Source organism: Balaenoptera ricei, chromosome 4 (assembly GCF_028023285.1).
Source record: "Balaenoptera ricei isolate mBalRic1 chromosome 4, mBalRic1.hap2, whole genome shotgun sequence".
In the NCBI taxonomy this organism is placed as follows: Eukaryota; Metazoa; Chordata; class Mammalia; order Artiodactyla; family Balaenopteridae; genus Balaenoptera; species Balaenoptera ricei.
In genome coordinates, this window is record NC_082642.1 from 38482994 (window position 1) to 38510883 (window position 27890).

General features: G+C 46.1%; 1 protein-coding gene across 7 annotated transcripts in view; it reads left to right on the plus strand.

Annotated features, from left to right (window-relative positions):
• The window catches only part of RARB (retinoic acid receptor beta), a 671241-nt gene that overhangs the window by 571688 nt on the left and 71663 nt on the right, over positions 1–27890 (plus strand). The gene's annotated exons all lie outside the window — the stretch shown is intronic.

The following is a 27890-nucleotide window of genomic DNA, read 5'->3' on the forward strand; positions in this document are numbered from 1 at the left end:
CGAAATATCGTCTCACAGCGCTGTTCCCAGTACGTTCTTATTCTTTATGCTGCGGGGGAAAAGCAAGAAAGAAACCTGAGAATCATCCCATGGTAGCAGCTAACATAGACGCGGTGTTTTCTATGGGCCAGGCACTGCATTAACCTCTTGTAATACTTCATACCATTTGATCCTCATAACAACAACCCTGTAAGGTAGGTTAGTTATAATTCCTCTCTCCCTCCTTTCCAGCAGGATGTGGAAGCTGAGACACAGAGAGGTTAACTTACTCAAGGTAACACGGTTGGTAAGGCGCAGCCCTGGGATCTGGGCCCAGGGAGCAATATATACTGCATGCCGTAAAAAGCAGCCTTGAAAACTCTGGGTTTTATTGCCAGTGGTTAATAAAACAATAATTACACTCCTTGCTACATATTAGAGATGTACGCCCTGGAAAATCATGTGCAAATTTAATTTTCATAGATCAAATTTGGTTTTAAAAGTATAAGGGGATGTACTGGTAAAAGAAATCCTTTATTGTGTGTCCCGTCAGCAAAGCATGATTATTTCTTCATTTTTCTGTTCTATAAATGCTGGTGGGTATGCCTTATATTTTCCAAGGGCTTTTGTACAGTAGGGGAACCTTTTTTGTGGAGGAGTAGCTCTTTGTCAGACCATGGGATTTGAAAGCGGTAACAGTAAGGGGAAAAAAATCGATTTTCAGCTGCATTCTAAAAGCAGTACAAAAATCTATGAAGAACTTGGGGAGGAAGCAAAGGAAGTAACACGACTCCCAGGTTGAGTGATGAGCTTCTGCTGGCGGGTGGGAGGCTTGTAACCGCGTCAGGCAAGGAAAGTGTGTAGCAAAGCCCTGAAGTATGAACAAGGAAAAAAAGGATCAACAGTAAATGAAGACACAAAATTTGGGATTGTCAATGAGCTATGCAGACAAGCTTACGTCCGTGATGGGGAGGGAGCCGGTTGAGACCATGCTGCTTGGAGACCACAGGAGCTGAGCACACGCATTTGAGTCAGTTACGGAAATCCCAGCGATAGTTCAGGTCTTTCAGCCAGCGATCCTCAGACTTTTAAAAAAGGGTCAAATAGAAAATCTTTCGGCTTTGTGGGCCGTATGGTCTCTGTCTCAGTTGCTTAACTCTGCCACTGTAGCACAAACAACACAGCTATAGAAAATACATGGACGAAGAGGATCTGGCTGTGTCCCAGTACATCTTTATTTACAAAAGCAGGTGTAGGGCTGGGTTTGGCCCGAGGCTTGCAGGGGCTCCCCCAGTGGTGACCTCACCCCCAGCTCGCCCCCGCCCACCGTCCCCTGCTTTCCTCCAACGGACCGTCACCCAGCTTCCAGCTGCCCTGGAGCCTGAGGACGCGCGAGCCTCACACCTGCACGCTCCGGCAAAGGCTGTGCCCCGGGGTTGGGTTTCCACTCGTTTGTCCGAGGAACTGCAGGAGCCTGCTGAGGTGCCACTTGCTCTTCGAAGCCGCCCCCGGACCCCAGCCCACACTCGTGGCAGAGTTATGCACTCTTCCCCCCTGCGCTCCCGCGGGGCTCTGGACATACGTCCAGGAACCACAAGCTTATAGCGCAAGGCTCCCTGGCTTGATTATAAACTCCTGAACGGCAAGCATCCTGTCTTCCTCACCTTGTAGGCCGAGAAGTTAGCACAATGCTTTTCCTCAGCGAAGTTAGAGTGGCCAAGTGGTTTGTTTACTTATTTATTTATTTTTTATTGGAGAATGATTGATTTACAATATTGTGTGAGTTTCCGGTGTACAGCAAAGTGACTCAGTTATACATATACACATGTCCACTCTTTTTAAGACTCTTTTCCCATATGGGCCATTACAGAGTGGAGTATTGGTTCCCTGTGCTCTACAGCAGATCCTTATTAGTTATCTATTTTATATATAGTAGTGTGTATGTGTCAGTCCCAGTCTGCCAACTTATCCCTCCCCCGACGCTTACCCCGCCCCCCCCCCCCCCGCCGTAACCATAAGTTTATTTTCTACATCTGTCACTCTATTTCTGTTATGTAAATAAGTTCATTTGTACCGTTTTTTAGATTCCACATATAAGGGATGGGTGGTATTTGTCTTGCTCTGTCTGACTGACTTCACTCAGTATGATAATCTCTAGCTCCTTCCATGTCACTACAAATGGCATTATTTCATTCTTTTTTATGGCTGAGTAATATTCCATTGTATACATGTACCACATCTTCTTTATCCATTCCTCTGTGGGTGGACATTTAGGTTGCTTCCATGTCTTGGCTATTGTAAACAGTGCTGCAGTGAACATTGGGGTGCATGTATATTTTCGAATTATAGTTTTGTCTGGGTATATGCCCAGTAGTGGGATTGCTGGATCATATGGTAACTCTATTTTCAGTTTTTTAAGGAACCTCCATAGTAGCTGCACCAATTTACATTCCCACCAACAGTGCAAGAGGGTTCCCTTTTCTCCACACCCTCTCCAGCATTTACTGTTTGTAGACTTTTTGATGGTGGCCATTCTGACCGGTGGGAGGTGATACCTCATTGTAGTTTTGATTTGTATTTCTCTAATACTTAGTGATGTGGCTGTATTAAGAGATGACCAAACCCAGCATCTCCCTAGCTTTACATCCTGAAAAGTTGTCAGACACAGAGCCTTTCTGGGTATAGCTATTCAGCTGTCACTCACTCACTTCTCTGCTCCGGGCCCAGAACAAGTTATGCACTTTCTCTGGGGCTGTGTTTTCTACCTGGATGCGAGGAGCATTACTGGTGACTGACAGCCTGGGCGTGATGTGAGAATTGATGCTTTTCATCCTGTTTAGACAACAGTGTTTCGTCAGTCAGCTGCCTCTTGCCAGTTGCCTCTCCTGGAAGACGTCAGATCTTCTAGTGTGTTTGCTGGGGAGACCGTTGAGCTGAGCAGGCATCCTGTGTGACTGTCCACGAAAGGCCCAGTGAAGGTGGAGAGGCTGAGACGGACAAGGGGTGGGATTGCGGCTCCCTTTTGCCAAACCTTGGTGATACCGACCAAGGTTCTTGGCCTCCTCAATCAGTAGAAATTGATCAGAGGCCAGACAAGAAATTCAGGCAAGGCTTTGTTGGGTCCCCTGCTGCAGCAGAGGGGAGTGAGAACAAGCAACAGGTTCCCTTGCTCACTTGCCCCCTGAGTGGGGGGCGAGCTGGTTCCTTATATGGGGTGAGGGGAGGGGTTTGGCCAGGGGTCGGGCCTGAGGGGTGCCCTAGGTGGTCTGCCCGCCCCTTTGGTGGTGCTGTGTGCAGGGGGCATGCGCAGTGCCCTGCTTTGGCTCCCAGCTCTTCAGAAGTGGCAGTTGGGTTTTTTGGGCTTTTTGTATCTTGTTGTCCATAATTTGCCCCAACTGGACATGCACACAGTTATTCTTAGTCCCTCATAGTTTCTTTGTATTTTGTTGCTGGAGGAGAAGTTTGTCCACGTGCAAGCCCTGCAGCACAGACAGACAGGTCCCAGGTCCCAGCCTGTCTCATTGTCAGTGAAGTTGCTCACAGACAAAAGGCAGGGGTGCCGGGACAGGCTGGGCTTGGGGGAGGAGAGTGGGAGATGAGAACTAGCCTGAACCAAGACTCGTGAGCTGTGATGAAGGGGGAATTGTGGCCCCTGGCGCCTCTGACATGTGCCAGGTTCCGTGAGCCTCTGGCCTTCAGGTTGGGCGCCCTCCACCCGTGTCTGTAACAAAAGATGTTAGGGAAGGTACTGAGGCTGTCACCCCCTTCTATTTCTTCTTTCCTGTCTCAAAATCACTGGCTTTTAATTTACAAAGGACCCTCTTTACATTCTCTTTGAGCTTATATTTATATAGTCCATGCCTTTGAGGGGTAGGCAAAACACGTCTTTGATTTTGTGTGAGAATGCTGTTCGGTGTTTATTTCACAGCATTTTTTTTTTTCCTATGACAGTTTCATAAGTGTTTTTGTAGAACAGAGCAATTGAATAATCTCTGAATTTAAGAGTCCCTAAGCACTCATTGACAACTTCTCATTTGGGGCACATTGAGCTTAAAAACAGCTTTTTATAAAGTCTCTAAATTCCGATTTATACTTTAGATGTGAATGTCCCCATGGGTGGGTTGGATGCCATAAATGTGCTTTGTACGGACACTTAGATACTTCCAGGAGAGGCTTTTGTTGTTCTCTGTTTCTCTCATTTCCCCGTTAGTGTTAAACTTGCATTAAAACAAACCTTTTGGATTAAAGGCACTTAACCTCAGTTAAAATCACTTTTCTTGGTGCACAAATTATATTGATGTGCTCGTTGGTTCTATGGCTGGATTTTACTGGCTTAATAACGAGGAGATTCATATTGTCGGTTGCCTTGTGTACTTGGAAAATTACATAAAAATCATCATCAGGTCACGTAATGTCTTTCTAATTTCAGTTTATTTCTTCATTTGTTCCCATGTCCTAGCCCATTACTGTGTTTCTGAGGTTCACTGTGATCATTTTGCTCTGTTCAGCAGAGATGCAGCATTAACCCTGCCTTCTCCCCGCCGCACACAGATCCCCAAAAAGCCCCTCCCCCTCAGCCCCGAATTAAATGAAAGACTAGGAACTTTATACTTTTATACCTAAAAACGTCACGGAAGCTGGAAAATAAAAATCTGCTGCCCCATTCCACTGACCACATGTTCATGTTTTCCCACATCTGTCCAAGAGATTTAAAAAAAAAACAAGAACAAAAAACCCCCACCAACAGCAGGTTGCCTTTGGGCACCTGCAGGCGGTGATGTCCGCCGCGGGGCTTGCAGCCCCTTAGCACTCAGGCTGCAAAGGAAGTATTCAGATTCCTGCAGCTTTACGAACACATCATCTCCCCACAGCCTGGAAGGGGGACGCCGGGCACGTTCTCACCTTAGAAGAAGGAGACATTTCCATTACACAGCAGGACAGAGCAGAGGAAGGAGCAAAGGGCTTTGAAGGGAGCCTGAGCTGGGTTCGAATCCGGCCCTGCTCTCGAGCTGTCTCGTCTTGGGCAGGACGCGTGCTTTTGCTGCAGGGCCCGAGCTGAGCCCCAGCGTGAGCAGCCTTGCTGGCGGGTCTCGTGCCTCGGACCCTGCCTGGCACATGGTCGGTTCTACATAAAGGACACCTGTTCTCTCAGGTTCTTCCTCTGCTGCTGACACAGGCTCTGTTCTCTGCTGTCGCTGCCGCAGCTGGTTGTTATTTTAATAACTACCGCCTTGGTCCTCCTTCAGGAGGCAGGTGAAGGGCGGAGGCTCTGTTGGTATTGAATTGTTGATGGTGATGCGGTTTAGATGTACGGCCCCGAATATTATGTCACAGCATTAAGAAGAAAGCTTGCAGACATAGTTTCTAAAATAAATATCCGCCTTCCTTGGCTACTGTAAACTTCGAGGCGGGTGGCTCACCTGTCCAGAGATGCTGGGACGTGTAATCAGAGAACGGGACAGGATCCCGGCGTCACGGAACCCTACTCCATGGGGAAAGCTGAACTGGGGTGTTGGAAAGGATGCTTTCGTGCATCGTCAGCTCAAGGTGAGGCCTTGCGGTCTCTCGGGAGGTGCCGAACCCAAGCCAAATTGCCCCCCCCCCGGGAAGGGCCCCTCCCTCCCAGCATCTTCCTTTTTTTGCCCACATGGCGCCTTCCATCTCTCTGCATTCTCTTCTTTAAGATTTTTTTTTTTTTTTTTTTTTTTTAATTAATTTATTTATTTTATATTTATTTTTGGCTGTGTTGGGTCTTCGTTTCTGTGCAAGGGCCTTCTCTAGTTGTGGTGAGCGGGGGCCACTCTTCATCGCGGTGCGCGGGCCTCTCACTATCGCGGCCTCTCTTGTTGCGGAGCACAGGCTCCAGACGCGCAGGCTCAGTAGTTGTGGCTCACGGGCCTAGTTGCTCCGCGGCATGTGGGATCTTCCCAGACCAGGGCTCGAACCCGTGTCCCCTGCATTGGCAGGCAGATTCTTAACCACTGCGCCACCAGGGAAGCCCCTAAGATTTTTTTGATGTGGACCATTTTTAAAGTCTTCACTGAATTTGTTACAATATTGCTTCTGTTTTATGTTTTGGGTTTTTGGCCGCCGAGAGGCATGTGGGATCTTAGCTCCCCGATCAGGGATCAAACCCGCACCCCATGCATTGGAAGGCAAAGTCTTAACCACTGGACCGCCAGGGAAGTCCCTCTCCAAATCCTCTGTTTGGGACTCTGTGGCCTGCCTTTCCCCTGGATCCTTCATCTCCTTTCTCCCAACCAAGTCTCATCACCTTTCGGCCTCTACCCCGGCACTGCCCTTGCCGTCAGCCGTGTGGGTGATACGGGCACAAAGGGCTTTACCAACAGCAGGTCTCCCAAGACTTAGGTCATCCCATGTGCTGGGGGGGCAGGAACGGTGTTCTGATCCTCAGTGTGCTGAGGTCCAGAGAGGCTGGTGCCTGCCTACGTCACGGTGCCGGCTTCAGCCCGTGGGTCCAGTTCCAGCCCCTGGGTCTCTTCAAGCTTCACTTCGCTTCTCTAACGGTACAGTTCTTACGTACGTTTAATGTTACAAAGCTTTCTGTATCTTCACCCATCTCTGTTCCCAAGGCAAGGCACATATTCTATTGTTTACATATATGATTTGATTTGATGTTATGTACTAGTTTAATACAGTGCTTCCCCTAGTGTAAACTCTGCCCACAGTGATGTGAAACATAATTTAGGGAGTGCTGAATAATATCAAATCATACGGTGGTAAAGTTATTCCCTTTTCAGTCAATATTCATTCAGTCTTTTTATTGCCTGGGAGAAAATCCGAGTTTGTTGCTGGTACACCTTTAATTAATACCTCATGAACCTTTGCTCCCCACTGTTTTTAACAGAGAGGACAGGCAACTGTCCCTAGTGAGAAGTTGTATTTATTTCAGAGGCGTGCAAACTTTCTTAAGTGTCCAGATAGGACATGTTTTAGGCTCTGCAGGCCACTGGGTATTAGTTGCCCCGATTGCAGCGTGGAAGTTTTATGAAGGAGCATGGCTTTGTTGCAGTAGAACTTTGTTTAGTGAAACTTTATTTACAAACAGAGGCAGTTGACCTGAAAATGCTGTCTGTGTTTTACTCTTACCTCCTATTTATGGCCAACGCTACTGGTTTCCCCTTTGTAGTAGTAAAATCAAGTTCTCTAAAATTTATCTAACCAAAAAATTAATTTAGGCAGAAATCATCAGAGGGTACTGGCCTCTGAGCATGTGACAAACCGTGAAGGTAGGCGTGGACTGAAGTTGGACCCACGGTGGTTTTCTGCATCAGCTGGTCAAGTGTTCTTGCACCTCGACAGGAACAGAACAGCATCTGGGCAGCCTTGGCCCCTGCAGAGCCCTGGGCCTTGCCAGTTGGTCTGGATCCCCCTGACCTGCCTCTGTCCAGCCCTCTCCCCACCCCGAGCTACCCCCCTAGTGGACGGTATGGGCCCTGCTTTGCTTGCATCCTTGGGTTCGTCCTGTCCTGGTGCAAGGAGGGGTCGGTAACGGGTGGAGCCGTGGCGGTGGGATCTCAAGCATCCAGACCACCTGGAGCGGCAGCGGGAGAAGCCAGGGAGGCCTCCGGGGCGGTTTACTTGCGTCCCTGCCTCTGAAGAGCAGCGTCGTGGCTGGAGAGCTGACCCGACGGGCAGCTGGGGTTCAGGCCTCAGCCCAGCCCTTGCTTAGCTCTGTGCCATCTCGGGCAGGTTATCTCACGTCTCTGTGCCTGCGCTCCCCGGTCTGTAACACAGAGACAATCACAGTGCCTCCCTCAGATGGCTACCGTGAGGACAAACGGATTAATCTGTGGCCGGCACTAAAGACCTTCCTCAGCCAAGTGTTGGTCCTTCGTGTTCCCACCCTGCTACGATGATGACCCAGCCCGGCCTACGGAGAGCAGCCTGTGTCATCGTCAGTGTGGTCCTCAGTGTCTGTACGGCGCAGCTGATGCTCCGCCCAGCCCAGCGGTCCATTTATTCAAAGCAAGGGGCACCCTTCGGTGCGACATCTGTCCTTGCCGCTCAGAGCCAGCCCCACAAAGCGGAGCGCTGGCCCTGAGCCCGGTGATCCTGTGCCAGGAGCCACGGCCCTTCGCCACCTGCAGAATCAGCTCTGCGTGAATCGGCGTGGGCGACACCGTACACACAGCCACTCAGCCTGCCCGCCCCATGCTGGTCTCTTGTCCTGCTCCCCAAAGACCCCCACGCGAGCTGCCTCGGGCGGTACTGTCCCCGCCTTCCTCCCCCTCTGTGCTAACCCACCTCCCTCCTAAGTGTGCCCGTACGCTCCTCCAGCAGCAGGGGCAGGCGGGGGGCATTCTCACCTCCCCACAGCGTGACATGCTGGCGGCACCTCTGCTGGGTGACTTTCAATGTCAAACTTGTTTTGAGTTCAGGAGGTAGGTGTGTGTGTGTGTGTGTGTGTGTGTTTGTGAGAGAGAGAGAGAGAGAGAGGGAAGGAAAGAGAGAACAACAGGTGTCCCTACACGGGCTGGGAGCATCCTGAGGACAGGCACAGAGTCTTATTCTTATTTGCGTCCTCAACTTAATGCCTTGTATTTAATAGCCAGTTCTGGAATGGATTAGAAGCAAAGGGTACTTGAGAAGTAGAGATTCTGAATCAGGAACTTTGATCTTCCCAAGAGCTAGAGATTTGAATCAATATACAGATATATTGAGCCTGGTTTCCCTTTTTGTTTTGCCCCCTCCCCTAATTCGCACACCGTAAATACTAGCCTACTGGCCCTTTCATGACACGAAGTCTTGATATCGTATGTTCCGCGGTGGATGTAACCAGATAGAGCTTGTAAATAGGTCCTAACAGAGAAGATTTGCTTTCTCTCAGAACTGTACACACCTTAGACACCATATTTAACCCACTCTATAATTTGTTAAGGTGCACTATAATTTTATGCACCGCTAAAAGGAAAATAGCGCTAATTAAACTAAGACACAGCAAAGATTGTAAGACAGGTGGCAATTTCAGAGAGAGAGAGAGAGAAAGAGAGGGAGAAACCAGATCTCAGCCCTGTAAGAAAAGGAAGCATCTCACATTCTAGGCTGGAAATATCCTATGTTTTCATCTGGAGCTATTTTTCATTCTGCTTTAAATAGACATTGATGGTAAAACCTCAGTGCCCAAAGACAATCCCCAGCACAGAGAGCTGGCTGAGTAAATATGCAAGTACTTCTAAAATAGCCAGCAGAGAGCCCTTTGTTTGGAAACAAATGTCTCTGTGAAAATAGCAACCCGAGATTCGCCCGCAGCCCCTGTGTTCTGGGTGATGAGCGTGGCCCTTTAGGTGTCCTCTCCCCGTGACAGCAATTCTCTGGAGGGTGGCCATCTAAATTGCTCCATAAATCCACGCACACAGTTCAGTCTGGAATTTGCTCTTCCTGGAGTGGGATTGAGCACTTCAACCAGTCTGCCATCGCAGAGTATTAACAATCACAGTTAGGTTATTTCTCCGTTTAATACTGGAAAACCAAGAGTTGCTTTGATCTGATTGACTGGATTGATAGAGACAGGTGTCTTTTTAGCGCCGGCACCAAGGAGAGAGTGCTCTGTTTCCTCAGAGAAGGGATGTCTTTGCCCCAGATTCACACTTGACTGTTCTAACACTTCACTTCACCAATATAATATACCTCCATGATTTAAAGAAAAATTCTGATCGTTTTATTTTCCAAATGATTTTAGGACGGAAATGTCCTGCTTTGACGTTGGAGGATGCAAGTCCCCCCCCTTTTCTTGGCTTGTTTCTTTTGGAGGTGTTCAATAACATCGCCGGGTCAGACTCATAAACAGTATTTTGATTCAGCAACATAGTTTAAACCTTAAAATAGAACAGAGGAATTTCACTGGTGTTTCAAAATAGACACACTCAGGAGGCAGTCATGATACAGTGCTTCCAAAGGAAAAGATAAAAGTTGCTTCTAGGGCTTCCCTGGTGGCGTGATGGTTAAGAATCTGCCTGCCAATGCAGGGGACACGGGTTCAAGCCCTGGCCCGGGAAGATCCCACATGCCGCGGAGCAACTACGCCCGTGTGGCACAACTACTGAGCCTGCGCTCTGGAGCCCATGAGCCATAACTACTGAGCCTGCGAGCCACAGCTGCTGAGCCCGCGAGCCACAACTACTGAAGCCTGTGCACCTAGAGCCCGTGCTCCGCAACAAGAGAAGCTACCGCAATGAGAAGCCCGCGCGCTGCAACGAAGAGTAGCCCCCGCTCGCCGCAACTAGAGAAAGCCCGCGTGTGGCAACGAAGACCCAACGCAGCCAAAAATAAATGAATTAAATAAATAAATTTTTAAAAAAAAGTTGCTTCTAGTAAACACTGTCAACTCCGGGATTTAATGAGGAGGGGCAGAGAATCAAGTGCAAACTGTAATGCTTGAAGGATTCCCACTTTGTGTCCTGGAAGTGGGGGGACAAAGTGCTGGAGCAACTTTGAATGGAAACTTGGCTGTGGCACGCTTGGACTTTGAGCTTTCAGAAATGTGAAAATACGCAGCTCCGAGTGTACTCCTGCCCCCCAGGAAAGGGGCATCAGGCCCTCCTCCTGTCTCCTGGGCCTGAGCCAGCACTTGGAGATGGCCTTACCCATGTCCCCAGGTTGATGACGGGATCCGGGGCTACGGAACGCAAACCCCAGTGTGTTTTTGCAAGTAGTGCCTTTTTTGTGGCTCTGTGTTCCTGAATAATAGAATTTTATGTCCATCAAATTGAACAGTGGTGCTTTTACTCCACCAGGAAGGCTTGCACTCCAGTGTTCATTGCAGCACAGTTTACAATAGCCAAGACATAGAAGCAACTTAAATATCCATCGACAGATGAATGGATAAAGAAGATGTGCTACATATATATGGAATGGAATACTATTCAGCCATTCAAAAGAATGAAATAATACCATTTGCAGCAACATGGATGAAGCTAGACATTGTCATACTGAGTGAAGTAAGGTGGACAGAGAAAGACAAATATCATATCACATATATGTGGAATGTAAAAAATGGTACAAATGAACTTATTTACATAACAGAAATAGAGTGACAGATGTAGAAAATAAACTTAATGGTTACCGGGGGGTAAGAGTGGGGGAGGGATAAATTGGGAGATTGGGATTGACATATACACACTGCTATATATAAAATAGATAACTAATAAGGACTTACTGTATAGCACAGGGAACTCTACTCAATACTCTGTAATGACCTATATGGGAAAAGAATCTAAAAAAAAGAGTGGATATATATATACATGTAACTGAGTCACTTTGCTGTACACCTGAAACGAACACAACATTGTAAATCAACTATATTCCAATAGTAATAATAAAAAAAAATAAAATAAAAAGGATTAACAATACCAAGAGTTGGCGAGCTGTGAAGCAGCTGAACTGTCATACGGGGCTGGTGGAAGTAAAAGTCAAGCCAAAGTTTGGAAAACTGTTTGTCAGTATCTACTAATGGTAAACATACCGGTGTGACCCAGGGATCCCACTCCTGGGAAGAGCCGCAGGAGAAGTGAGTGCACAGCCTCCCAAAATACACATACGAATGTTCACAGCGGCTTCGTGCCTGAGAGCCCCAAGCTGGAAACAGCCCCTGTTTCCAGCCCCAAGCTGGAAACAGCCCACGTTCCAGAATGTGTAAATAAATTGTGACCTATTCAAATAATGGAAGATGCATAGCAATAAAAAAAGGAACTAATGACTAGTAAATGAGACAGCATGGGTGAATCTCACGGACACAATGTTGAATAAAAGAACTCAGAATAAGAGAGAATATTCTGGATAATTCCATTTGGATAAAGATTTTAAATGAACAAAATTAATCCAGGTGCTAGAGATGACTGTGGTGGTTGCCCCAGGACTCTTGTGGATGCTCGATGTCCTAAACATTGATTGGGTGTGTACATAGCTGTACGTGTATGTTTTACCTCCATCACAAAGAAAAAAAGACTGAAATGTGGAAGCAGGGTTGGAGAGGGCCCTGGACGGCCATCCTTCCTGTGCATAGAGACATTATCGCAGACGAGAAGTGTAACGTCCTCTTCTTAGAAGCAACCTACGTGTCCATCGACAGAGGAGTGGGTAAAGAAGATGTGGTATCAATACATATACACAATGGAATATTACTCAGCCATAAAAAGAATGAAATCATGCCATTTACAGCAACATGGATGAACCTAGAGACTATCATACTGAGTGAAGTAAGTCAGAGAAAGACAAATATCATACGATATCACTCACGTGGAATCTAGTTTTGTAAAAATGACATAAATGAACTTACTTACAAAACAGAAACAGACTCACAGATTTCAAAAACAAACTTATGGTTACCAAAGGGGAAACGTGGTAGGGGAAGGGATAAATTAGGAATTTGGGATTAACATATGCACAGTAATAAATATAAAATAGATAACCAACAAGGACCTACTGTATAGCACAGGGAACTTTGCTCGATATTCTGTATTAACCTATATGGGGAAAGAATCTGAAAAAGAATGGATACATGTATATGTATAACTGAATCACTTATCTGTACACCTGAAACTAACACAACATTGTAAATCAACTCCAAGATGAAATAAAAAACAAGAAGGAGAAGAAGAATCCTCCGCCCTATGAGACACTAACGTTTCTTCAGGAGTTGTTTAGACCTCTCTGCCTTTGCCTTTTCCTCTGATTTGGGACCTTTTTCACTTGCAGCTCTGAACACTTCTGGAGCACCGGAGGTGGGATGTTATCCCTGATTTACTCTCAGCCCTCTGAGGATGGTTATGTAACACCTCTAATCTCATCAGCCCAACTAACCAGCTTTTCCCTTTGGTGCCATGCACTGCAAATTAATAGCCCATGGATCCATTTACAGCTTGTTGTGTTTTGGAAAACGATTTCAGCCATCAGATAATAAACAACTTAAGAAGAATTGTTATTTTTTTAATGTTAAATTATCAGTAGTGTCCAGTAAATTCCTCTCAGGAATGTAATGTAATCCAAATGTGATTTATGAACCAGTGTTGATTCTAGTTTAATAATTAGTTGCTATCGCTTTTTTCCGTAATAAAAAAAAATCAAAAGATGTCTTTTCATTTTGATTCATCCACTAAAGGCAAATGGGACTTTAAATGCGTAGGTGATCAGATTGACGTTGGTTTACAGGAGTTAACAAGAAGGTGTGGCTGGTAGAATAGACAACCAACAGGTATTTTTTACGGCCACCAGAGTAATTTCTCTGTGAGGCTGTTCACATTTAAAGAAAAAGTTCTGGATTTACAGAAAGCCCATCTTAATTTCCTTGTCCTTTTTATTATTTAAAAAAATTTTTTTAATATATATTAATGACAGAAGAGAAAATAGTAAAAATGGCAAATCCTGTCCTAATACCAGCTGGCAGAATATGAAGAATTAATTCAGCTTCTGAAATGTAAACATAAAGAGATAGACTTTGTCGTCTAGCATGTTGGCGTATTAAAAATTTGATTTAGGATATGGAATATCACATATCAAAACTAATGGAAGTTTTATGTCGCCCCAACCCTTTTTATAGAGATATACTTCTCTTTCAATGCCATCTTCAAAGAATGCAAGGGAGTTTACAAAAGTATTGTTAAAAAAAAAGATTACAACTCAACAGTAAAAAGACAACGTAATTGAAAAAGAGGACAATGGATTTGAATAGACGTTTCACCAAAGAAGATACACAAATGTCCAATAAGCACACAAAATGACACTCAGTATGTTTATTAGTCATCCGGGAAATGCAAATCAAAATCAGTGAGTTACCACTTCACACCCACAACAAAACGATAAAGAATAGATGTTTGTATAACTGAATCACTTGCTATACATCTGAAACAATTATAACGTAACATAATAAATCAACTATACTTGAATTTAAAAATTTTTTTTAAATTAAAAATTGAAACATAGAGACAGGAGGTATATGAGGAGTGGCCAGAGGCTGGAGCGACGGGGGAATGGGAAGTGGGTGCTAATGGGTTTCTTTTTAGGGTTGGTGGTATTACAACTTTGTGGATATATCAAAAACCACTGAATCACACACTTTAAAAGGTCAGTTTTATAGTGTGTGAATTATATATCAATTTTTTTAAATGAAAGGATTTTTTAAACGTTAGGCAGACTGACTTAAGGGAAAATAGGAGAAACCTTGGAGTCAGATTAGTGCAGTGAGGTGTGTGCAGCCTAGACAAGGGTTCTGGTGACCCTAGTTCTGGTGACACTAGTGGAGCAATAAAGAGATGCAGTCAGTGGCAGGGTCCTTGGCATCCACGAGATGAAAACAGCCTCATCGTTCAGCAGAATCTCAGGTTTTCCAGAGATTTTTTTTATGGCCACTTTTTTACAAAAAGACTCCATCAGGGTCCTGGTAGGTGTCATTTAGGATGTCCTTGACATTTTTCATTGTTCTTCCTTGGGACATCCCTCCATGTAGTTAAAGCTCATCTGTTTTCCAAATTGGAATCAAAAGGGCACAGAAGAGCAAAGCAGTCTTTATGACCCTAGACCCCAAAAGAAATAACTGGACACGAAATTGAAGGGAGCCTGATAAAGACTGTCACACAAAACACGAAGCAAGGGTCAGCTCCTCCCCTCGTTCCCTGTCAGATTTTATCCTTTAAAACTCTCTCCTTCAAATCCTGCCTTTCTGGATGTCTCCTCAGTTTTGTTTGACTTCCCTTTCTCAGGCGAAAATCAACTATATTTTAGAATGTTTTCCTCTTTATTAAGGTTCAGTATACGTATCTTAATGGTACAGATCTTATGTACTATGTAATAAGTTTTGATAAAGGTAAACATCCTTCTAGCCACCTTCCGAGTCAAGATATTAGAAAGGGACTGTGTGAACCTTCTGGGGTTGGAACATTCCGTATCTTGATTTGGGTGCTGGTCACACTTAACGTAACTGTTTTGATGTCTGTCACCAGAGGTGAGTTTTGCCTGTCGAACTTCCTATGTGTGGAATCATACAGTCTGCACTCTTCGTGTCTGGTGTCCTTCATTCATCATTATGTTTGCAGGATTTTTCCATGTTGGTGCATGTGTTGGTTATTTGCTCCTTATTTTGCTGAGTGGGATTCCATTTGCTAGATTGGCAGTTCTCACCTTAATGGGTATTTGGGTTGCTTCCAGTTTGGGACTACTGTGAATAAAACTGCCATGAGCATCCTTGTACATGCTTTGTGGGGGACATAGACACTTACTTCTGTTAGGTAAATACTCAAGAGCAGAATTAGTGGGTCATAAGGATACATGTGTTTAATTCTGTAAAAAGTGGCCAGTTTTCCAAGGTGGTTTTACCTACAATTTCACACTCCATCAGAGATGTATTCTTACCAAACCTTGATATTTCAGTCTTTTTAATTTTTAGACATCTACTGGGTATGAAGTGATATCTCATTGTGGTTTTAGTTTGCATTTTCATGATCACTAATGATATTACATTGCCTTTTAATTTAACAAAAGCTCAATCTGTTGTTGTTTTTTTAATTTTTAAAATTTATTTATTTATTATTCTTGGCTGCATTGGGTCTTTGTTGTGGTGCGCGGGCTTCTCATTGCGGTGGCTTCTCTTGTGGAGCATGGGCTCTAGGCATGCGGGCTTCAGTAGTTGTGGCACACAGGCTCAGTAGTTGTGGCTCACAGGCTCTAGAGCGCAGGCTCAGTACTTGTGGTGCACGGGCTTAGCTGCTCCGCGGCACGTGGGATCTTCCCGGACCAGGGCTCGAACCCGTGTCCCTGCATTGACAGGCGGATTCTTAACCACTGCGCCACCAGGGAAGTCCCAATGTGTTGTTAAGTTATAAAATATAAAACAAAATTATGCACATTTTGATCTCATAGTTGTAAAAACAAAGTTTGGAAGATATTGCTCAAAATGTTAAAAGCTATTCTTACATTCTTGTTTGAACTTATCTGTATTTTTATTTTATTGTGTAACGTCAGTGTACATTTGTTAGTCATGTGATAAGAAAAGAAGAAAAGCTTGTTTTTTAAATTCTTATTTTATATCAGAACATAATTGATTAACAATGTTGTGTTAGTTTCAGGTGTACAGCGAAGTGATTCAGTTATACATATACATGTATCTATTCTTTTTCAAATTCTTTTCCCATTTCGGTTATTAACAAAATACTGAGCAGAGTTCCCTGTGCTATACCGTAGGTCCTTGTTAGTTATCTATTTTAGAAGAAAGGCTTTTCTTTGAAAAAAAAAGAAGAGGTTAATTCTTTGACCGAGGTAGAACTTCCGTTTTCCTAATTGTCTTAATACTTCAGGCAAAGTAACATTGGGTATTGACAATGCTTTAGGTGGAAATGGTTGAGAAGGTAGATAGATGCTAATACAGTTTTGCATTTGTCGGTTTCCCCAAGGAGAAATAAATCCATTCCTGGACATTTAGACATCTTGATATCTAAGGATTACACCCATATTTCCCTCAGTTTAAAAGACCACAAACCTAGGGGTCAGCAAACTTAAGCCTGTGAGTCAAATCTGGCCTGCTGCCTGTTTTTATCAATAAAGTTTTATTGGAACACAGCCACATATATTCATTTACGTATCATCTACGGCTTCTTCCTTGCTGTAACAGCAGAGTTGAGTAGTTGCGACGGAGACCACGTAGCCCATGAAGCCTAAAGTGTATACTGTCTGGCCCTTACAGAAGGAGTTCGCCAGCCCCTGCCATAATCCATTCACTCTTCCTACGTTTTCTATTTTAATTCAAACACTAGTCAAGAGAGTTTAGTTCCATGCCAAACATATGTGCAATTTGTAACTGCACCTTCATTTCTATCCAATTCGTGTAAGCTACTCAGCGGTTATGTGCCTTACAGTCATGTCTTGATAATTCAATAAGGACCACATCTAATTTCAACTTCAGACTGAAAATTCATAAACAAATTCTCTCCCAGCAGCACCCCGAAAATCCTTTCATGTTAGGTGCAGGAAAGGAAAAATACAAGGGTTTTGTCCTGGATAGAAATGCAGCTGACTAGAAAGATGTGTAATTTTTTTAAGCACACACAGATGAGAATGTTAGCATCCAACTGATAACTCTTCTTTATCTCAAAGAGAATTCTCCAAAAGAAGTAGTGACTGTGAATAATGAATGAGCTTGATTTTCTTGTCTAGAAATTGGCTCTGAAAGCAGTTCTAGAAGAAGAGAGAGAAAATGGTTGTGAATAGTGGCTCCAAAGCCGGAACGGGTAGCATCCTGGGATTACTGCTCTTTGTCTGAATGGTCACATGTTGTATTAAACCTCATGCATTATAAAGAGTGAAATGCCTTAACATTTACATCAACTCAAGACAAACTTATTACCCTTCACCATTTATAAACCACCAAAGAGGAACTTAAAACAAACACAGGTCAATAAACTAGCGTGGTGTCCTGGACCATTTTAAAGATGCACCCAAGGCAGAAGAACACCACTGCGTCTATTTTTGTATCTCGTAATATGAAGATATTCATTCCTGTCCTTTCCACGTCTAAGAGAGTTTGTGAGACCAAAATATCGGGAGTACGAAAAAGCTGTGAAAGTGCCTTGACAAATCAAAATGCTTGAGAAGCAGAAGATATAAGTGTGGTTAATTTTACTGGCCCAAGGCTGCAGAAGAACCTTTGTCTGGGACTCTCCGCATCAGGGGACAGGGCATTACTTTTCTCCTGGAATCCACATCTCCCACGACACCCCATCTGCACGATGCACAGCCCGCCTCCTGCGGAGAAATGAGCTCTGTGTGTATTCCTGTCCCAGAAGAACTTCCCCGACCTACTTCGCTTGCAGACTTTGCTCCTCTGAAGGATACTACCATCTTCCTCAGAGTTTCCTCCTGGAATCGAATTATACAAACCCAGGGGTGCACCAAACCTCCCCTCACCTGCAGACTCGTCACCGAGCTCCGTGCGTCAGGGGTGGATCTGCACGTGTACTTTGCTGCTGCAGGGAGTTGATGGATGCTTCTCCGTTATTCCTGGTGCCTCTGACAGTTTCGAGGATGTCTGAGGGAAACAATAAACAAGAAATGAGAGCCACGGGGGCTTTGGTTCTGCTGGACTGTAATTCATGAATGAATGGAGAAGAGAGCCACGCAGCAGGCCTGCCTCTGGGCTCCCTGGTCGAGCGTAATAGCCATCTGTTAACACACCCAGAATCCCATAGGTAAGACCTAGGGGCCGGCCGCGCTCCTCACTAGGTGGGAGACCTGCGCAACTCACCTGCCCTCTCTGGGTGTCACACATCCGCCAAACACGGGCGTGGAAGCAGCGATTAGTAGCGTCCCTTCCAGGCATCCCACGAGCTGAGACAATAGGCTTGTAACATGCCTTTCATTAGAATCGGCAAGACCTTGCCGTGGAAAATCATATTTGCTTCCAGGACACAATTACAGAGAAGCCTCATTCGGACTGTGCTCTGCTCCTAATAAAGTAGACAGACAGTTGTTAAAGTGGTCTAACGACGTGCTGGGATTGACTTTTCTCTCTGCGTTTTCTTCGTATGTCACCTTTCTGGGGGGGGGATCTCTGAACGTTCCTATCATGGCGTGTTCTGAAAGCGTCTCATCATTGGAGAGATGGACTCCCTAGACACAAAGAGGTTAATTACCTTGTCTAAGAAAATACGCCATACAAAATACTTCAAGCAGAAGTGGTCCAGAGAAGGAGCTATCCACTTGGTGCGGGAAATGAGAGAAGTGAAGCTGTAATTGTGCCCTCTTCCATCTCTAGGGATCTAGCATGAACGTGTAGATTTAAAAATCCATGAGAAGATGTGTACTTGCTCCATCCCTACCTGTCCCTAGGCTGTAGGTGGGAGGGGAGAAACAGAGAGAACGGGGGCACACAAGCCCCCGGTGGGGACAGGGCGCCCGGCACACCTGTGAGTGGGTGACACTGCACACCCGTCCCTACACCCCACGTCCAAGCAAAGCCCACTCCTCACTGACTTCCCATCCTTACACGTAAAGCGTTCTTCACTTCACTGTAAGGTTTTCTTTATAGTCCCGCGAATATAGGAGTTCCCGGGGAAAGGTGGCATTTTAAATCCCTTTTTGATACTTTTGAGGAAGTAAGTGTTGGCTCCCGGCACTTGGCAGAGGGAGGAGAGGAGAAGAAGGTGTGTGGGTGCCTTGGGGCAGGAGCAAAGGTGGAGAACGCTGGGAGGGTCTGGCCCGCATCAGCCATGGCACAGAATTCCCATCTGGAAAGGCAGCCCTGGGGAAGTGAGAGGTCTGCAGTCCTCCCAGAGTCCCCACCCCAGCGTTTTCGTTCCTGAGGCGCCCCTGTCCTGCCCCTGTCACCCAAGCCTGTAGGGGACTCTGAGATGCGTCGGGTATTATGGGTTATCGCCCTAGTTTCTGGGCTCCACCTCTGTCCGTAGAGCAGGGGACCCAAGCTGGTTGGTCTCCAAGTTCCCATCCAGGGCACGGCCCCAGTAAGCCCTGGGTTAGGAGCCCATGAACAGGTGATCAGAATCCGGTTCACATGTTCTACATTTTTATGGTGGTGTCTAGAAAGTTCTCATGTTCACCAGAGCTCATATTTAAGACAAGGAAATGTTTCAGTTGCTGACAGCTTTGCTTAAAAAATCCAGTACGTAACACAGGGGTATCACAATAAACATGTACCTGAATGTATTGAGAATAGTTTCCAGTAGGTTCTGCAGACATATCAGAAGCATTATCTCTTTACATATGCAAAGTTGAGGGAATGTCTGCATAAAGGCATTGTTCTCTGTCCTTGTTTCTACTTGATTTCTTGATTTCTGGCCTCTTGCAGGATAAGTCCTTATACATAGGAAGACTTTTTTTCCCCAGATATAGAGCGGGGTAATCACTGTTTCAATGAAGTGTGGGGTAGGTTTTTTTGTAAAGTGAATGATCCTTTTATAACACAAGCAATCAACTTCAGGTGGTTGGATCTTGGCAAGTTTCATGTGAAACAGTAAGGGAGAGACCGAAAGCTCCTGTATAATGACTCAGGAATATAAGATTTGTAGAACTGAAATGACTTGTCCAGTGTCAATGGCTAATCCTGGTTGTGCCAGAAGTAGAACCCGGGCGTCCTGATTCTGAGGGGAGGGCCCTTATTACCAGAACATCCTTCTCTTGGGAGAGCATTTTCCCCAGCTGAGCTGAACAAACTACAGATTAGGAGCTTCTAGAAGGTCAGGGGCCATGTCTGCCGCATGCATAGCATGTAGTGCCCTCAAAAAATGCTTAACAAGTGCTTTTTGAAAATGATGAGAAAACAGCTTACCTATCACTTCCCTATTTGAATAGAGCATCAGCCCTCACTCACTTTCAGAATTAAAAGGGGGAAAGAATAACGCTAAAACTTCTGCAGTGATTTTTACAAACTCTTTTTCTTTTGTACAGGACCTATTAGTAACACTGCATACTTTTTAAAATGAGCCGTTTTTAGCAGTAGGAGTTAGGGGGGAAGAAAAGGTCTTATTCCCATTCCCATAAAATGTACCATTTGAAAACTGCCTCTTAAAGAGTTCTAGCATTCCATCCTACCGGCAGTGCCTAAGGCTGGCGCGCATTTAATTTTCTGTGGGGTTTTGCTGCTGTGCCCTCAATACAGAAGACGTCGTTCGTTGCAGCTAGGAGGGAATGTGTTTAAAAAGTCAAGGGAAGTCTTTTGAGGCATCTGAGAAGGATCTTGCAGTCAGAGCTAAACAAATTGCCGCCTTTCCCTTCTCACACTGCGTGGCTAATGCGAACACTGCTTTCGGGCGAGTGTGAGGTGGGATGCTTGCCTGACTTTTCTGCTGGAGTCAGATGCACAACCAAAGCAGGGTGACCTACTTCTGTTACCACGGTACCCAGCATAAACGCTCATTTTAAACGAGCTCCTTGAAAAAGCAGGTTGCACAAAAGGCAAAGTGCATTCGTAGTTTTAAGGTCTCTTTAGTCAAGGTGTTGACCCGAAACAGAAGATCGAAGGATAATTTAATCAGAACCTTTTTCCTGTAGGAATTAGGGTTAGATTTGAAACGTACCAGCAGCCACGCTGTTTCCACCATCTTTTCCATCTTGGTTGGAATAAAGATGTCTCCTAAGGAATGTAGTACAAGCCTTTTTCATCTCATAAAAGTAAAGATTAAACCCACAGACTAACAGATACCTTCAAAAGAAGGCTTTTCTCTTTCTGTCTCTCTCTCTCCATTTTGAAAAGGTTTGCTTTTATGGCTCTGGGAATACAGTCGGAGATTATACTTGATGTGGAAGGTTTTTTAATTTTCAGTTTATATCACAACTTGATAAAGTGTTCTGACAAAGCGCTACAAAATTTTACACACATACTTGCAGTGTTAAATGGATGGGGGAACAAAGGAGGGAAAAAAAAACCACTCAAAGATCTTTCTGTCGTGAGAAGAAAATTCCCAGGATGCTGGATTATCCTGTTCGCCTTGGAGCAAAACGCCCAATATTCACTTGAAGGCAGAAACAAGATCAACACAGTTAAAGCCTCGTTTCATTTTGAGGTGAGAGGCAGAGGACAGAAAGGGCAGAGAGCGGGCGTGGAGGTGGAGAGAGGACGCAGATTGTATGCTAATTGCCACCAGGCCGCCCTGTCCCGCGTCCTCAGTAGCAAGCTCCTGGAGGTCGGGAATTTTACCTTCACTGCCTTCATAGGCCCCTCAGTAAGTACCGTTTCCGGTCCGTGCCTTCATGAGCTCACTCAATTATTCACGTATTTCCTGAATATTTACCATTTGGTCTTTCAGCAACAAATATTTATTGCGTGCCTGCCATCTGCCAGATGGCGGCTTCAGGCACCGAGTGTCCACACTGAGGGCAGTCTCTGACGTCATGGAGCGTTCTTTGGTGGAGGCGGGGAGAGGGTAGACAGAAGTAAGTGATTAGCAGGTTGGCGGAATGTGCCGGGTGGGCCCCACTGCTTAGAACTGTGTTGCGTGATACTTACGGCTGCCGAGCACTTGAAATGTAAAGAAAGACGTAAAGCAGAGGGTTATGGGGCTGGCGGGGGTATTTGATAAAGGACGGTCAGGGAACGTCTGTGTGGCAAGAGAACGTTTGGGCAGGGATGTAAAGGAAGTAAGAAAGTGAGGCAGGTGGATGTCAGGGCAGGACTGTTGCAGGCAGAGGAGCAGCAGGTGCCAGGCTCTGTGCTACCCGCTGAGAGTTGAGTGGTAAACGAAACACAGTCATGATTCAAGCTCTTAGAGCTTTCAGTCTCCGGGTCAGGTAGACATGAAACTAGGTAGCCAAAAATGCATATATATAGTTGAAAATCAAGCTATGATAGAAAGTAAGTAGGAGAAGGGCCTTAGAATTGGCTGATGAGAGAAGACCTCAGTGGGGAGGCATGAAGTCTGAGAAGGAGCTGACCGTGCATATGGCGGGCGGGATGGGGGGTGGTACAGACTGTGGGAACAGTGTGGGGGAAGGTCTCGAGGCTGGAATAAGTCTGTCTTCTGGGAACCCAGACGACCGCTGGGGCTGGGCATAGCGATTAAGGGGAGGAGTGGTCCAACATGCCATCCCAGAGGAAGCCAGGGGCCAGATTGGCAGGCTCTTGTAGCCCACCTGAAGGAGTTTGATTTCGTTCTCAGTCTCCTGAGGCCCCACTGGTAAGTGATCAACGTGGAACGACATGGTCACATTTCTGGTTTTAAAATATCGACTGCTTGGTCTCCTGTGTGGGAACTGGGTGGGGAGTTGCTGGGAAGGACAGTGAGGAGACTAGCTAAGCATAGGTGAGAGAGGATGATTTGGAATGAGATGGTGGCAGTGGAGATACAAGTGAAAAATAAAATTTGAAAATAAAGAGAAGTGTGTGGATTTTGATAAATAAATTGGGTATAGAACCAACATGACAGCCCATAAAAGGCACATGGGGAATGTTAGATGAACTAGATGGGTGGAAGGATGGGTGGATGGATGGATGGATGGATGGATGAGTAGGTGGGTGGAAGGATGGGGGGAGTGGATGGACGGACGGATGGATGGATGGACGGATGGATGGATGGACGGATGAATAGGTGAGTGGGTGGAAGGACTGGGGGGTGGGTGGATGGATGGATGGTTAGGTGACTGGGTGGGTGGAAGGATCATTGGGGGTGGATGGATGGATGGATGGGTAGGTGAGGGGGTGGGCGGAAGCATGGAGTGGGGGATAGATGGATGGAATGCTAATTCTCTGGCCTTCAGTACAGTTCTGGCAGACCAATCTCAACCTTTAACAGGGTGTGATATCTAAGCTGGTTCCTAGAAATGTTCTCCTTCCTCAGGTGGGTCCCTAGTTTCCTGTGATTCCTCACTCATGCTTTTAGTGATGGAGTTCTGCTGGTGAAGGAATTGCATCATTTATCAATGATCTTATCAGAAAACCCTGTTTGTGGTTAAGCAGGCAACTGGTGGTGGTCCTGTGTGTGTACTAACCTGGGAGCAAGGTGTGGAGGCTTGCACTGGGCCAGGCAGTGTGCTGATGTTCTCATACGATACTTCGGTTAGTCCTCAGGACTGCCCTATGAGGGTGACACCACCCAGCCCCCTGTACAGACGGGTTTGGAACCTAAAGCTTAGAGGAGGCAGGTCACTTGCTTGAGGTCACAGCGGGTCAGTGGCAGGAATGATTTCCTCCCAGATGCAGATGTGCAGTTGAGAACGTCCAGGTCTGTTCCAACCAGCCAGCCCTCCAAATTCTGGGTCTCTGTGGTAAGGTAGCGGCCACAGTTTTGCACCTTAGCTCTAAACACTCACTATTCGAGCATCATTCCTCAGTGAGGCAAAGGCTCTGGAGATTCCCTGGGAGGCACCTGCCTGTGTAAACCCAGTGGTGGACCCTTGGCTGTGACTTGATTTCCTCCCAGGAAGACTAGCTGGGAAGACTTTGATTGAGAAGCACTGAAAACGGTAGTGAAAAATCAGTGTGTTTCAAATAAACCAGTTCCCTTTAGGATGGAGGTCAGCCGTGGGCTCCATTCCAACTCCAGGCTGTCTGTGGACTGGAGTGTCCTTAAGTACAACATGGAGCTAAGGCGACCTCAGGGGTGTGTAGTGAGAGGGTTAGCTTGTACAGGAAGCATTTGGTCCAGAACCTTGCAAGCGCAGGGTAGGTGGAACAAAGGACAACCCTGTTGCCAACCAGGATTCTTGGCCTCCTTAATCAATAGAAATTGATCAGAGGCCAGACAAGAAATTCAGGCAAGGCTTTACTGGGGCCCCTGCTGCAGCAGGGAGGAGCGAGAACAAGTAACAGGTTCCCTTGCTCACTCCCCAAGTTGGCGGGGGAGGTGAGCTGGTTCCTTATATGAGGTGAGGGGAGGGGAGGGTCCAGGGGTCGGGCTGCAGGGGTGGCTTAGGTGGTCTGCCCGCCCCTTTGGTGGTGTCGTGTGCAGGGGGCATGCGCAGTGCCCTGCTTTTGCTCCCGGCTCTTCAGAGGTGGCAGTTGGGCTCTTTGGTCTTTTTGTATCTTGTTGTCCATAATTTGCCCCAGCTGTGCATGCACACAGTTATTTTTAGTCCCTTATAGTTTCTTTGTATTCTGTAGCTGGAGGAGATGTTTGTCCAGGTGCAAGCACTGCAGCAGAGGGGCCCAGGTCCCAGGTCCCAGCCTGTCTCATTACCCTCATGTCTCAAGGCAAGGGGAGCTTTTCTGAAGGTAGCTAGATGTTCTTGGCATTCCTTGAACAAACCAAAATGTGATGATTGCTCCTTGAGGGAGTAAAAATTATACTGCAGGTCATTAGCTTGGCCTCCACAGAACTTCAGAGGAAAAACAACCGGTTCACTCCGTAAACCTCAGGAGAAAAGCCTTTCCCCCCAGATTTCTCGCTTTTGTTTGCTTCCCTCCGTCTTCCCCATTCAAAGCCTCGTGCGTGCTGCCACAGCTGCAGCTCCAAGTCCCCTCACCAAGCCAGGCAGGAGGCCTGCAGAGGAGATGCCCATGGGCTGAGCCAGAAGCCTCAGGAAAATGCTTGCCAAACACTGATGTTTGGGGGCTTCCCTGGTGGCGCAGTGGTTAAGAATCCGCCTGCCAATGCAGGGGACACGGGTTCGAGCCCTGGTCCGGGAAGATCCCACATGCCGCGGAGCAACTAAGCCCGTGCGCCACAACTACTGAGCCTGCGCTCCAGAGCCCGTGCTCCACAACAAGAGAAGCCACCGCAATGAGAAGTGCGCGCAGCAACGAAGACCCAATGCAGCCAAAAGTAAATAAATAAATTAATTTTTTTTAAAAAAGAATGAGCTGCTGGGCTTATTGCAAATTCTAAAAATTAAAAAAAAAAAAAAAACACTGATGTTTGACTAATCGGTCACGTCCGGGGCGTTGGCACCAGGAGAGAAGAAAGTAAAGAGGCTGGTGGATGTGGAGAAAGGAGGGGATGGGCCTGAGCGAGGCATGGAGGTCCTGGAGGAAGGGCCTGGCCGACGTGGGGCTCAGGGTGTTGGTCAGATTGCTTTGAACTGGTGCACTGACACCCCGAGGTCGAGGGGGCCGTGCCCGGGTCCCGGAGGCAGCTTGGGGTGGGGTGGGCACTGGACTCCAAGGCAGGCTCGTTCCAGCTTAGTTTTTTCTGGAGAAGGGCTGGGGGAGGGGCGGGCTGGCTCCCTGCCCCACGGTTCCGCCCTGGCCACCCCAGTCCGTCAGACAGACCCGTCTCTCCCTGTCCTCCTCCTGTGAGCGCCCCTCACCTCTGGGCCTTCATCTCCCCCTGCTGGGGAGGCGGGGGTCCTGCCACGTAGAATAACCTGGCCCAACCCCTCCCAAAGGGAGCCAGCAACTCGTAGAAGGCAGGCTTTCTTCTTAAAATGGACACATGAAGACCCACCTCATTAGCAACGATCTAATCTCTTCACCGTAGAGTTTTCTGTCCTTCACGTTTGTCAGCCGCGTCGTTCTCTCGTATTTTCTCTTGGTCACCGTGGTCTTTCTGAAGCCAAAAAACAGGTCAGTCATGACTCTCCTGCTGAAAATGGTTCTACAGGATGATGAGATGAGAAGTAATTGGAATATTATTCACAGGAGGGGGACTGGCTGCAACACATTTAAAAATGAATTTAGCGTTATTTGGTTAAGTGGCATCTGCTTAATCACAGGTTAAGGATATTGGGATATCTGAGACCCAGTAACAATTCTCTCTCTCTCTCTGTACATTTGTAAATCCCTAGTGTGTGTATATATATATTTCCTACTACAAAAATGTGTGCAAGAATGTTCTTAGCAACGCTATTCAAAATAGCAAAATGGGCGGGGAGGGATAAATTTAGAGTTTGGGGTTAACATGCACACACTACTATATATAAAATACATAAACAACAAGGTCCTACTGTGTAGCACAGGGAATTACACTCAATATCTTGTAATAACCTATAAGGGAAGAGAATCTGAGGAAGATACGTATGTACGTGTGTATGTATATCTATATAGATATAGACATAAAACTGAATCACTTTGCTGTACACCTGAAACTAACATGATATCGTCAATCAACTGTACGTCAATAGAAAATAATAGCAAAATGCTGGAAACAATTCAGATTTCAACAACAGTAGAACACATAAATAACAACAATGAAATTGTCTAGTTGAGAATACGGATGCATCTCAGGTTTCATCCTCACATAGGATTAAGTCACCAAAAATATGAACGTTTTCATTTATGTACACTTCAAAACACGCAAGACAAAACAACCTTTTCTTTATGGATGGAAATGTGGTAAAATTTAAAAAGAAACCAAAGAAATGATAAACACACCATGTAGAGTAGGGTTATTTCTGAAGGATGAGGAGATGGGAACGGAATGGTTAGGGGCACCCGAGAGGCCCGCAGGGTGTCCTTGGGCGTCAGAAGTACGTGATGGAAATTTGGGGGGAAGAGGATGGAACTATTCTATATCTTGATCTTAGATGGTGTTTACATGACTACGCGTTTGTGTAAAAATGTGTAGTCATTCGTGTAAAAAAACGGTGAATTTTGGAGTATATAAATTATAGCTCAATTGAAAAACCACTTGTTAAAAAAAGTGTACAGTAGGCACACAGGTGTGTTTATTATATTGTGATTTCTTCATACTTTATATGTAATTCGTTTCCTTTCCTAGCTACTCAGTCTACTGAAAAAAGCAGTTTTTTAAACCCCTCAGTGGTTTGCCATTCTCCTCGGGTGAGCGTCAGACCGTTCGTGGGACGACGGTGCTTCGTGCCCTGACCCCTGCCTGCCGCCCCTGTCCTGGGCTCATGGCCCCCACTGCCTGTCCTCCTCTTCCACATGCTGGCCTTGCTGAACTGTGGTCATCTGTGGGCTGCTCTGTATCACCCTGGGCTGGAAGCGGCCTACGTTCCAACACGTGGTCTGGTACTAATAGAAGTTCAGCAAAGATTTGTGCAGTTTTGTTGAGGTACAGGCATCCTCTTTGATTCTGTCGGAGGAAGAGTAATGGGGAGAAATGCACTGGGGATGAAGTTCCCTCAAAAAATGCCCTGGAGGCTCGATGTCTGAAATGGGTCTCGCTGGGCTCCAGTCAGGGTGCTTGGCAGGGCTTTCTCCTTCTGCAGTCTCTGCGAGAGAATACATTTCCCAGTCGTTTCCAACTCCTAGAGGCTGCCTGCATTCCTTGACTCCTGGCCCTTTTCTGTCTTCAAAGCCAGCAGTGGTTGGTCGTGTCTTTCTCATATCATCCCTGTGATTCTAGCTCTTCTGCCCCCTCTTCCTCATTTAAAGGACCCTGGTGATCACATTGGTCCACCTGGATAATCCAGGCTAGTCTCCGTGTTTGAAGGTCAGTTGATTAGCAGCCTGAATTCCCCCGTGTAATTTAACGTATTCACACGTTCTGGGGATTAGCATGTAGACATTTTGGGGAGGTGGGTCAGGGGCATGATTCTTCCTACCACACGTGGCA